Source organism: Phoenix dactylifera, unplaced genomic scaffold (assembly GCF_009389715.1).
Source record: "Phoenix dactylifera cultivar Barhee BC4 unplaced genomic scaffold, palm_55x_up_171113_PBpolish2nd_filt_p 000117F, whole genome shotgun sequence".
Lineage (NCBI taxonomy): Eukaryota > Viridiplantae > Streptophyta > Magnoliopsida > Arecales > Arecaceae > Phoenix > Phoenix dactylifera.
In genome coordinates, this window is record NW_024067686.1 from 1,351,191 (window position 1) to 1,362,822 (window position 11,632).

The window sequence follows — 11,632 nt, forward strand, 5'->3', positions numbered from 1 at the left end:
TTATCATGGACTTGCTTGGGTCCCAACCAAGGGTCTTAGCCCATTTTAATTTAGCCAATTTGAAGCCTTTGGTGTTCATTTAAAGCCACTTGGGTCCATATGGTTAATTGGGCTTTTTAATGACAGGGTTGGGCCTGATTTAAAACTAAGTCCAGCCTCTTTCAGCCAATTAGGCCCTCTGCCAATTTAATTAGCTTGGACTGGGCCTGATTTATAATTAATTGGGCCTGCTGGGATTACTATTGCATAAATGGGGGTTCAGGCCCAGCTCAATTGGGTTTAATTTAACCCATTTCATTCAATTGGGCCCGGTTCAGTTCCTATTGGGTTTGGATTTAGCCCAATCTACTTAATTCGGGTTCAATCAGGCTTGATTGGGTTCAGACTCAACACCAATTAGGCTTAATTGACCCGTTTAACTCGATTGGGCTGGAATCAATCCCTCATCGGACTTACCCAAATCGAATTAAAGGATTTAGGCCTAACGGGTGTCGGATCCGGACTCGGATCCGACCCGCTAGGCAGACCCGTTAAGGGCCTTTTCGATGATCTATAAAATTCGGCGTGACCCAAAAATGATCTAACATCTTTAACCGTCTTGGGTGCAGGTAGCTTAGCAATTAAATCTATCTTAGCTCTATCTACTTCCATGCCCTTCGATGAAACAATATGTCCTAGGACAATTCCTTTTGGTACCATAAAATGGCATTTCTTCCAATTCAATATCAAATTCTTTTCCATACATCGAGCTAAAACGGCTTGTAAATGTGACAGACAATCATCAAATGTGTCGCCAAAAACGGAGAAGTCGTCCATGAACACTTCCAAAAATTTCTCGTTCATGTCTTCAAAGATGTTGAGCATGCATCTTTGGAATGTTGCAGGTGCATTACACAACCCAAATGGCATTCGTCGGAAAGCAAATGTGCCAAAAGGGCAAGTGAAGGTAGTCTTCTCTTGATCTTCTGGTGAAATTTCAATTTGATAGTATCCCAAATAGCCATCGAGAAAACAATAGAAATCATGCCCTGCAACCCTCTCCAATACTTGGTCTAGGAAGGGTAGAGGAAAGTGATCCTTTCGTGTGACCAAATTCAGCTTTCGGTAGTCGATACACATGCGCCAACTCGTCGGGACACGAGTTGGAACTAGTTCACCTTGTTCATTTTCTACCACCGTCAAATCCGACTTCTTAGGAACGACTTGAGTAGGGCTTACCCACTTACTGTCGGAAATTGGATAAATAATACCCACGTCAAGCAACTTGAGGACTTCTGCCTTAACCACATCTCTCATCGTAGGATTTAACCTTCGTTGCATTTGCTTTGTGGTTTTGGCATTGTCCTCCAAATATATCCGATGCGTACAGATTAAGGGGCTAATCCCCTTCAAGTCTGCAATAGACCATCCTAAGGCTCCTTTATGATTCTTTAGAACACCAGCTAATTTTTTTTCCTGAGTATGATCAAGTCCAGACGAGATGATTACAGAAAAAGTGTCATCGGGTCCAAGAAAGACATACTTAAGTTCCTTTGGTAAGGGTTTCAATTCGAGCTTGGATGCTTGCTCATGGGATGGTACTATTTTCGCCTCTTGAGGCGACAACCTCTCAAATTCCTCTACTTTCGGTCTCCACCCATTGACCATCTTGATATCCAAACTATCCACAATAGGTGTGACTGACGAATCATCATCATTGGTGCTATTAGGACACCAATCAATCAAGCCATCATCGGATGGGTTGTTAAATGCTTCAGCTAACAAATATTCTTCCGTGATGGTTTCAACCCAATCAACCTCCTTACTTTCTTCGGGATCATTGGGTTGTTTGCACACATTAAAAATGTTCAGTTCTAAGGTCATGTTACCGAAAGAAAGCTTCATGACGCCATTCCTACAGTTAATCAATACATTAGAAGTTGCAAGGAATGGACGTCCTAAAATGACTGGAATCTAAGTCTGTGAGTTCGAAGCCGGATGTGTGTCCAATACGATAAAATCGATAGAAAAATAGAACTTGTCTACTTGGACTAATACATCCTCGATAATTCTTCTTAGAATTTTAACTGACCTGTCAGCTAATTGCAAAGTGACGGAGGTTGGCTTCAACTCACCTAAACCAAGTTGCTCATATACAGAATATGGCAACAAATTCACACTTGCCCCTAAATCTAACAATGCTCGCTCTATCCTAAAGTCGCCTATGATGCATGAAATGGTTGGGCAACCTGGATCTTTATATTTAGGAAGAATGTTATGCTGCAAAATAGCACTCACATTTTCAGTTAAAAATGCCTTCTTCTTAACATTTAATCGGCGTTTGACAGTACACAAGTCCTTCAAAAATTTGGCATATGAGGGTACTTGTTTGATTGCATCAAGAAGTGGTATGCTGATCTTTACTTGTTTAAAAAGCTTAAGTATTTCAGAATTAGGTTCGAGCTTTTGCAACGGCTTTTACCGTTGTGGAAAAGGTGGAGAAAAAGGACATTCAACTTTCTTGGTAGAAGTTGGGACCTCAACTTCTTCTTTGTCCCTTTCATCGACTTTGGGAGCATCAGAATTAGAAGTGACCTGCGGTCTCAATGAGACGGTCTGATCAATGACTTTCCCATTACGCAAAGTCATGATGCTCTTTGCATGCTCTGTATGCGAACTAGAAGGAGCCGTATTATTACTGCCGTGCACTTGTGGGTTAGGTTGGGGTTGAGCTGGAAGCTTACCCTTCTCTTGGGTACTTAGGACGGTGGTCAACATTGACAATTGGTTCCTTATATCTTCAAAGTTTCGAGTATTTTGAGCATTGATATTAGCTTGACCTTATAGAAAAGTTTGTATAGATAGCAAGGTATCCTCGATATTCGGCTTTTGGAAGGGTGGTGATGCAAAAGTAGGATGTGTAGGTGGAGGAGCTGAATGGTGTGACTGTTGAGGATGATCGTTTCTCCACCTAAAATTTGGATGATTCTTCCAACCAGGGTTATAGGTATTCGAGTATGGATCATTATAAGGCTTTTGGTAGGAGTTCATAGCATTTGCTTGATCGTGCAAGACTTCCTTGAATGCCGGTATGGTGGGGCAATCTGTAGTAGTATGACCTGACATATCGCAAATACCACAACACTCGTTTCTAAGCTCTATAGTCTTGACATGCTCAACCTTCCTAAGCTCAATTTCTTCTACCTTCCTAGTGAGGGCTGCCATTTTAGCATGAAGATCATCCTCAGTTCTGAGGTTGTAAAGGCCTCCCTGTACAGAGCTAGTAGGCTTAGGCAAAGACTTGTTATTTCTATCCCCGTTATCCCAAAGTTGGGCAGTCTCTGCAAGGGAATCCAAATACTCCCACGCTTCATCAGGGTGTTTTTCTAGAAATCTACCATTGCACATGGTCTCTACGAACTGTTTCAACTGTGGAGATAAACCTTCATTTCTCTAGGTTTCGAACCCGTGATGAGGGCATGAGAGAAGAAGGTCTTTAAATCTTTCCCAACATTCATAAAATGTTTCATTATCTTTTTGTTGGAAATTGCTAATATGTCTTTTTAAAAAGTTGGTCCTTTGTGTGGGAAAGAACTTCTTCAAAAATTTTCTCTGCATATCTTGCCAAGTTCTTATTGATCTAGGTCGCAAAGAGTTTAGCCATGTTTTGGCCTTATCCTTTAGAGAGAAAGGAAACAATGTCAGCTTGAGGACATCCTCGGTGACATTAGTCCGAGGGAGAGGGGGGTTTTCTTCGGGGCTGGCACTCTAAATGTAATGCTCAATTCTTCAAAATCCTTTAAATAAAGATACGGACTCTCGGACTCTAACCCGTGGAACTTAGGCAGCAATTGAATCACCTCGGGTTTGATGTCAAAATGTCCTACATTATCAGAAAAAATTATGCATGAAGGTTGACTAGTCCTAGTCGGTTGTAGGTATTGTCTTAGAGTCATAACATGGGGTTCACGTTCTCGATCGTGGTGACTTCCCGCATCTTCATTTAAATCAGACATCTCACAAGGTGTGAGATATTGAGAAGGAATTTCAAGGGAATGTCCTAAGGGATGATCTAAAGTTGTACGACTTAATCGATCGGTGTCGTCCCTATTCCACTTTAGCATGCAAAATATTTTCCTCTCTTTTTTTTTATTTTTTATTTTTTAAAAATATAAGTACCAACTAAAGATAACCTAAAACGACACCCTAAAACAAAAATCTATTCACAATCAAGCATGCAACAAAACATTACACTTCAATTTCTAATATTTTTCTTAAATTTCTAGACAGCTCCTAACTGGTTTGAAGAGGGCACCTAAGCCTCCAATCCGGTCTAATGAACCGAGTTGACCAGGTAAGCTTCCAGGTAAGTGGAGGGGTCACGATGCGTTCGCAAAAATCCCACTTAAAATCCACTTGCCTCGAACAGATGAACTGTCTCCCTTATAAGGACAAAGCTTGCCTAGACATCAACTAAGCCACAGAACGAAATTGGTGCAACTTTCGGCGGTCTTCGTCCTATTGAGCTCGAATATCCTTAGGGGCCAACATCTAGTTGATTTTAGTTAAGCTTAGGATATTTATGCACTGGGGTGATTTTTGGGCTAAGGACGAGTGATGAAATCCCGACCTTATCTTTTTAAATGGGTTCAGCCCTTAGAATATTTTATGCTGATGCCTTATACTATATGCAATAATCAAGAGATTTTTTTTTTAATATTTTATGACATGACATTAAATTTCATTGAATAGGTGATCAAGCAAATTATTTATTTATTTTTTAAAATTTTATGAGTTGAAGTTTGAAATTTGAATTCTGAAATTTGAAATTTAAAATTTGAAATTTTAGTTTTTTTTTTTTTTCTTCAATTTTCAATTAGCAACAAGGGTTAATGGGATATAATAAAATTCTGATTCTAAAAAAATTAAATGCAAAAAATTCAAAACAGAAATTAGCAAGGTTTTATATTAATCTAATGGTCTTAAAAGTTTCAGAATGTCAATCAGACCATTCCGATTATGGAACAATGTGTCTTGCACTAGCTGAGCAAATTTGAGTCAAATCAGACGGCTAATTTTTATGATATCAGAGTTTGATGTAGACTGTGTAGGGAATTAAAAATAGTAGTAAAGATTTTTTTTTTTTCTTTTCAAAAGACAAATACTAACTACTAAGGTACTAATTAAATCTAAAATTATACTAATAACTCAGCCGTTCCCCGGCAACGGCACCAAAAACTTGGTGCAAAAATAAAACTGTTCTCCCAAGTATAGGAGAATCGCACAAGTAGTTTAACTCGGAAGTCCGAGATCGATTCCTCAGGGAACGATCTATGGATTATTAGCGTAATCTTTCGATGTAATTTTTAGTTGATCTTTAGAAATTAAAAGCAGAGTATAATATGTGATTAAACAATGTTCAAGAATATAGAGAAGGCTAGGGATCCGGAATCCTCCTTGACAATGTAACTTTCAACAAATAGACTCGGCGATTCTTGATTAAGGATTAATATGATAGGGTAGTTCTAATCATGGAGTATACAATTGAAAAATATGAATTAAACATCCAAGTATTTATCGTGCCGGTTACGTCTACGACAAATCAAGCATCGAAATAATCCATGCATCAATATATATATATATAAACCATGCAAGATCTATCTAATAAATAAATATGCAAGAACCCAAAACATACCAATGGATATAAAACAATTAGAATTAAAGTTTAGAGTGTACTTGATGAAAGCAACATGACAAGGGTTCATCCATCACCCTTTGCCAAAGGAATTAGCAAGCCATTACAAACATCAGCATCTCTCCCTTTTTCACTCTCTTTTTTTTATTTCTTTTTTTTTTCTTTTCAGAAACAGGGGATGCCCTGTTTCTTCTTTTTAATGACAGGGCTCGGCTCCCCTCCTCTTCCTTCCAATCTTTTCCTTCAACCCCAGCTGGCCACCCTTCTTCCTCCCAAATGAGAGCTATATAGTGGCGTTCGATCCCCCTTGAGCACACGCGGTGGAGATGGAAGGAAATGGAGGGGAATCTCAAATGTTGATCGCGGGCGGATCTGGCGCTGATCGGTGCGACGCTCATGGAAGATTGATCGTGCTGGGAGGTCTGATGCTGGTCGAAATCCGGGGTCTCGATTTTGGGCGGAAGAAGGGGGCGTTGATCGCTAGCTCACGGATGGCTGCAGGCGGGATTGAATGCATCAGTGGCGCTTTGGGTGTTCTGGGATGAGACGCGGCAGATGGCTGGGATCGATTGGTGCCTCGGAGCCGATCGTGGTAGCTGGAGTTGGATGGTGAGCGGACGGCTGCGGGATTGAAGCTTGGAATGCAGTGAAGACGGGGTGGCTGGGACGGGCTGATGGGAGGCGCTGATCTCGGTGGGCACTTGTTGGATGCGGCGTTGGAAGGAGCTGGTCGCTGGTTCACCGCGTGGATCACGGAGGGTTGGATGCTTCCCCTGCTTCGATGCTGGGCTGGAAGGCTGATGCGGAAACCAACTCAACAAGCTGCGAGATGGCTGAGCTTGCACACTTTGCGTTGGGCTACTGGGAATCGGTTGCAGTGAACTGGTCGGCTGAACTTAGCCTCCTTCAAGTGTGCAACTGGGATTGACTCATACGGTTGGCTGGTCATCCGTGGTGGTGCATCTTTTTGGACCTAATGCACATTTTTGCTTTGATTTACAATCACTTGCACCTTACAAAAATATAATATAAATACAATACTTTTATCATTATTTGTTAGCAATAATACTAATTTAAGTGATATGTAATTCGTACTTTTGTGCTCTCATCACCCATCTACTAATTGATCTAAAGGTTTGACCATCCAATTCCAATCCTTTTTGAAAGAGAGCCAACATAGCCGACTAGAAGTTCTCTCGTGCCAAGTGCTTGCCATGCTAAGGCCACTTGCAAGGTAAAACAAGATAACTTTAAAGTTGATAAAAGAACAAGCTGAAAGGCTTTTTTTTTTTTTTTTGCTACACCGGATGACTTATATTATAGTGTAAATATATCTAAAAAAGTCAAAAGACATTATGTTATAAAGTACCTGAGACAACTCCACCTCACTAGTCTAAAGAACCTCCATCAGAGTGATTTGCCACAAAGGAAGCCACCTAGTCTATAACCCCATTAACCTCCCTATAGATATGCCTCTCCCTGAAGATAATGCCACCACTAGCTATTCCCTAGATGTCCTGAAGTAGGAGTGGTGGCCCCCAACTTCCCTAGAAAACCTTTGGATCCAACTAACCATAGTGGCCGAGTCATCCTTGAGCAGGATAGCTTTAGCCCTCAGCATACGCCGAGCATGATAAACTCTAACCCATGATGCCATCAGCTTCGCCCCAAGGACAGCAAGCTTGGGGTGGCGACGGCGGAACTTTTTCTAGAAAAATAGAGCAACAACACAGAGGGTGTTCAAAGGGTGAAACTTGGCCAGGGTGGCACGTCGGCCACCGAAGAAGGAGGAGAAGGAGAAGAAGGCTCAGAGGTGGGTTGATCTCTAAGGAGAAGGGTTTTATAAAGCGATTTTGAATAGCTCACCGTCGCAATTCCTGCGGCGGTTGAGCATGCTCAGTAGCCGCTCATGCAGCTGCAGGACTGCCACAAAATGGTAGTAGGATGGCCGCAAAACACCTGCAGTACCTATGCTCTCGTCGTGTCCGAAGAAGCTAGAGAGGATCGCGATCCTTTGCGATGGCTTCTTCCAAAAAGGGGCTTTGGGCTGAAGTCTGTTGGGACTACCGGCTTCTGCCCATTATTCCCTACCTCCTTCCGGCTCCATCTACACAACCGATGTTTTGTCATCTCCAGCTTTCAGGTCACCCTATACATTGCATCCCCCCACACCGCCAATCACCACGCTTTCCACACCACGTCCCACAACCAAGAGTAAGGTACCCATATCTTCTCGAATCGGAATGGGTTATGATAGGGGGTTAGAGTCGAGGTGCTTACCAGGATAAGACAATGATCCAAAGTAATCTGAGAAAAGTGGCTTACCCAATAGTCTGGGCATGCTGGATTCATCTTGCAATAGCAAACACCCGATCTATCCTCTCCCAGACCCTTACCTGACCTAACTTATCGTTACACCAAGTAAACCTCGGTATAGTGAACACCAGGTCAACGAGTCCATTGGCCATGATGAAGTCTAACTCTATGACTTCAACTTTGTTGCCAAAGGCCTTTCCTCCATGCTTCTCCAGAGGCCCATCGATACAGTTGAAGTACCCCACAACTAGCGTTGGGTGCTCTTGCTGAATCAAGGTAGTCACCTCATCATAAAGGATCCATCTTCATAGGAGTGGGCTAGGGACATCTGAAGCTCCCATCTCGCTACTACAGCGCTCCAAGTTACTCTTGTTTCTTGAGAGCCCCCATCCTTGGTCACCTCAAGGTGAACTTTGACAGTAGCGCCTTAGCGAGTGGAGACAGGGGAGGTATCGGGTTTGTGATCCAGAATCACAATTCCAAGTTGATTATGGTGGGCAGGAGGTGCACTAGGAATATGACCGCTATTGGAATGGAGCTCAGAGCAGCATAGGAGGGAGTCACCTATGCGAGGATGATTCTAAGGGCAGACTACATCATCCTAAAGAGAGACTCAACTACAGTGACTGAGTGGATTCGAGATGTTGGGCGACAGGGCGATGGTCACCACCTACTTAGTGACATCCGGAGCTTGGTGGCTGACTGCAGCTCGTTTCAGATAGCCTATGTGTTTAGGAAGGAGAACACGACAGCAGACTGGGTTGCCTCCTTCGCTACTCAGCACTTGAGGAAGGTTTTGTGGACAAGGACAGATATTGTTCTCCTACCTTTATGTACTCTTATTTCCTCTGACGTTGTTGGTAGAACTCACACACGGTTGATGTGAGCTACCATAGTACCCAAAAAAAAGGACCCTTCTCTTCCTATAATCGGTGCTGGCATAAACCGCCGATAGGATCCACAAATGCTCATTGCCCTCTGAAATCACTATAATGACGTGCTGGTTGTACTAATGAAAAATATCAAGATTACAGCTCCCTAACCTCCATGTCATAATAATTCCACCCGACAACCCAAGAGAAAGCACATACCTCTGGATTATGCAGCTGTACAAATCTTCGGAATGCCGGACTAAAGAACGCCATCTTTAGCTGGTGCACTAGTTGCCCGTGTTGTTTCTAATTTTGGCCCAACCTTCTCAACCCAGACAAAGAGGGCATCAGGTTACCCACCAAATCTCCAACTCCACCGCTCGATTTGTTCCTCTCCTCGGACCTGGGTAACTCCCCCTTTCTGTTCTCGGGGTATCGGTTAATGTCAGCAGGAATTTTTGGTAAGAGAAAGTGGCCGGAATCAAAGAAAAGGATGATAGGGACCAAATTTGATCTTTGCGAAGCTTAGGAATTTACTAAAAATTTGGCCTAAACTTGGAGTACTAAAAGTATAATTTACCTATGATTTTGAATGCACATTGATATTCCTTTTGGTTGATGACGCAGCATGTAAAGCATAAAAGAGACAATAATAGGCACTGCCCTCGAGTATTTTCTGGGGCATAACCATTCTTGCCAATGGGTATATCCCCCGAAAATAGTTATGTAAAGATCTGCAGTCCAAAATATAAAGATCTGTACTTTCCAAGATGCAAATACTAGAGCAGTATCCTTTTATCAGTTGCTGCATTTCGCTTCTACTTATGCTGTGTTGGATGACTTTTTTTTTTAGATATCTTATTGTTGCGGGGACGGCGCTTTAGCCGGAGCCTCGCACAACAGCATAGCCCACATTAAGCTAGCAGAGAAAGAGGACCGCATTCCTCACGAGGTATTGTCTGCTTTGGGTACGGGCCATTTCTGGTCCCCCGCCCCGGAAGGTACGGGCCATTCCTGGTCCCCCGCCCCTCACAGTTTTGCCCTTCAAAAGGCGCCTCGAGAGGAAAAGGGTTTTGCCCCCTAATTAAGGCACAAAACCTTTCCACTACTAGCCGATGTAGGACTAAATTCGGCAGCCCCCCTAGCGGAAAGGTTCAGTGCGCCTCCCAGTCCTAGAGGGTAGCTTGCGGCAGGAAGCGCCCCCTACCTAACGCGCCATCTGTTGCGGGGACGGCGCTTTGGCCGGAGCCTCGCGCAACAACATAGCCCACATTAAGCTAGCAGAGAAAGAGGACCGTGTTCCTCCCGAGGTATTGTCCGCTTTGGGTACGGGCCATTTCTGATCCCCCACCCCCGAAGGGTACGGGCCATTCCTAGTCCCCCGCCTCTCACGGTTTTGCCCTTCAAAAGGCACCTCGAGAGGAAAAGGGCTTTGCCCCCCAATTAAGGCATAGAACTTTTCTGCTACTAGCCGATGTGGGACTAAATTCAGCGCCCCCCCCCCCCAAAAAAAAAAACACTTATGAAATTTTTGGGAACCTTACTTAATATGTTTCTATTACATGAGAAGACAAGCTTATCTAGGTTTTACTACATGCTAAGACAATCGATTAACTTTAAGATGAAAATGCGCATAATACCAACTTCTAATGGCATGTAGTTCCTGTTGCAGGCTTTCGTGCATTTTATTAAATTAGTTATGTGCTTGTTACGAAAAAGTTATGTTTTTATATTCTTGACATCATATCTTAGACACCGTGCCAACAGAAAATAAAGATGATACTGGCGTCGGGAAATACAAATTGTTTCTGTGGAGGAGATTGCTCGTCTTCAAGAGCAATTTTCTGATTCTGTTACATTTTCTGATGAGGAATATGATGGCGCATGTCAATGACGGGAAATTTCATTTATAGGGAAGTTTCTTGAAAATGGCTTGCTCCTTGGTTTCGCTACGAAGGAAATGAAACTCCATTGGAAAGACTAAAGATTCAAGATTATTTCACTTTCCGGAAGTCACTTGATTTTCCAATTTGATGAAGAAAAGGATCGTCATAAGGTGATTGCGAATGGGCCCTGGGCGGTTCCTGGTTAGGTTCTTGGCTTGGAGTGTTGGCAGCCAAATTTCCGGGTAGGGGTTGATTCAATCACCAAAGCCTCATTGTAGATGGGGCTGCTAGACCTTCAAGTTGAACAATGAGATCAACGCATGCTCATGAAAATTGCAGCTGGAGCAGGGCAATCTTTGTTCATTAACAACTGGATGGAGGAGATTATTAGAGGAGGAGACGCCAAGACATGCATGCAAATAAGATCTCACAAAAGCTCTATGACCAGGGGTGGATGGGATTGCAGAAGGGAAGAAGACTCAAAAATTTCAACATGAAAACATACCTGTTCTTTGCTCCTTGGAGGGGAAGGTTGGTCATGTGAAAGAGTAGCGCAAATATATTGATTTGAAGGTGTTGCTACCCTGTCTGTCCGGGCAAGCCAGAGGGCTGGGGAGATGCACCATGTACGGGCACCCCCCCGAGATGTTCTAGATTACCCATAAAGGTCAAGCTGCCCAAGTTCTAGATGTTCATCGCTGTTTGTGCTGTAGCATTTAGAGGAAAATAGTGGTTCCCATGGTGGTTTTTCCCCCCGAAATAGCTGTTTCTTTACGCCACTGGTAACGTTTATTTATATTTTCATGAGATCGGAAATGGGAACTGATCGAGTTTATGGATGCATTGTGCGTATCCCCGTACCATTTAAAGACACTTGCTCGAAA

General features: G+C 43.0%; 1 non-coding gene across 1 annotated transcript; it reads left to right on the top strand.

Annotated features, from left to right (window-relative positions):
* Positions 1-3,442: 3,442 nt before the first annotated feature.
* LOC113461791 lies at positions 3,443-3,552 on the top strand. The gene has a single exon (XR_003384064.2). It is a non-coding gene; the product is annotated as a small nucleolar RNA R71 (small nucleolar RNA).
* Positions 3,553-11,632: the final 8,080 nt, after the last annotated feature.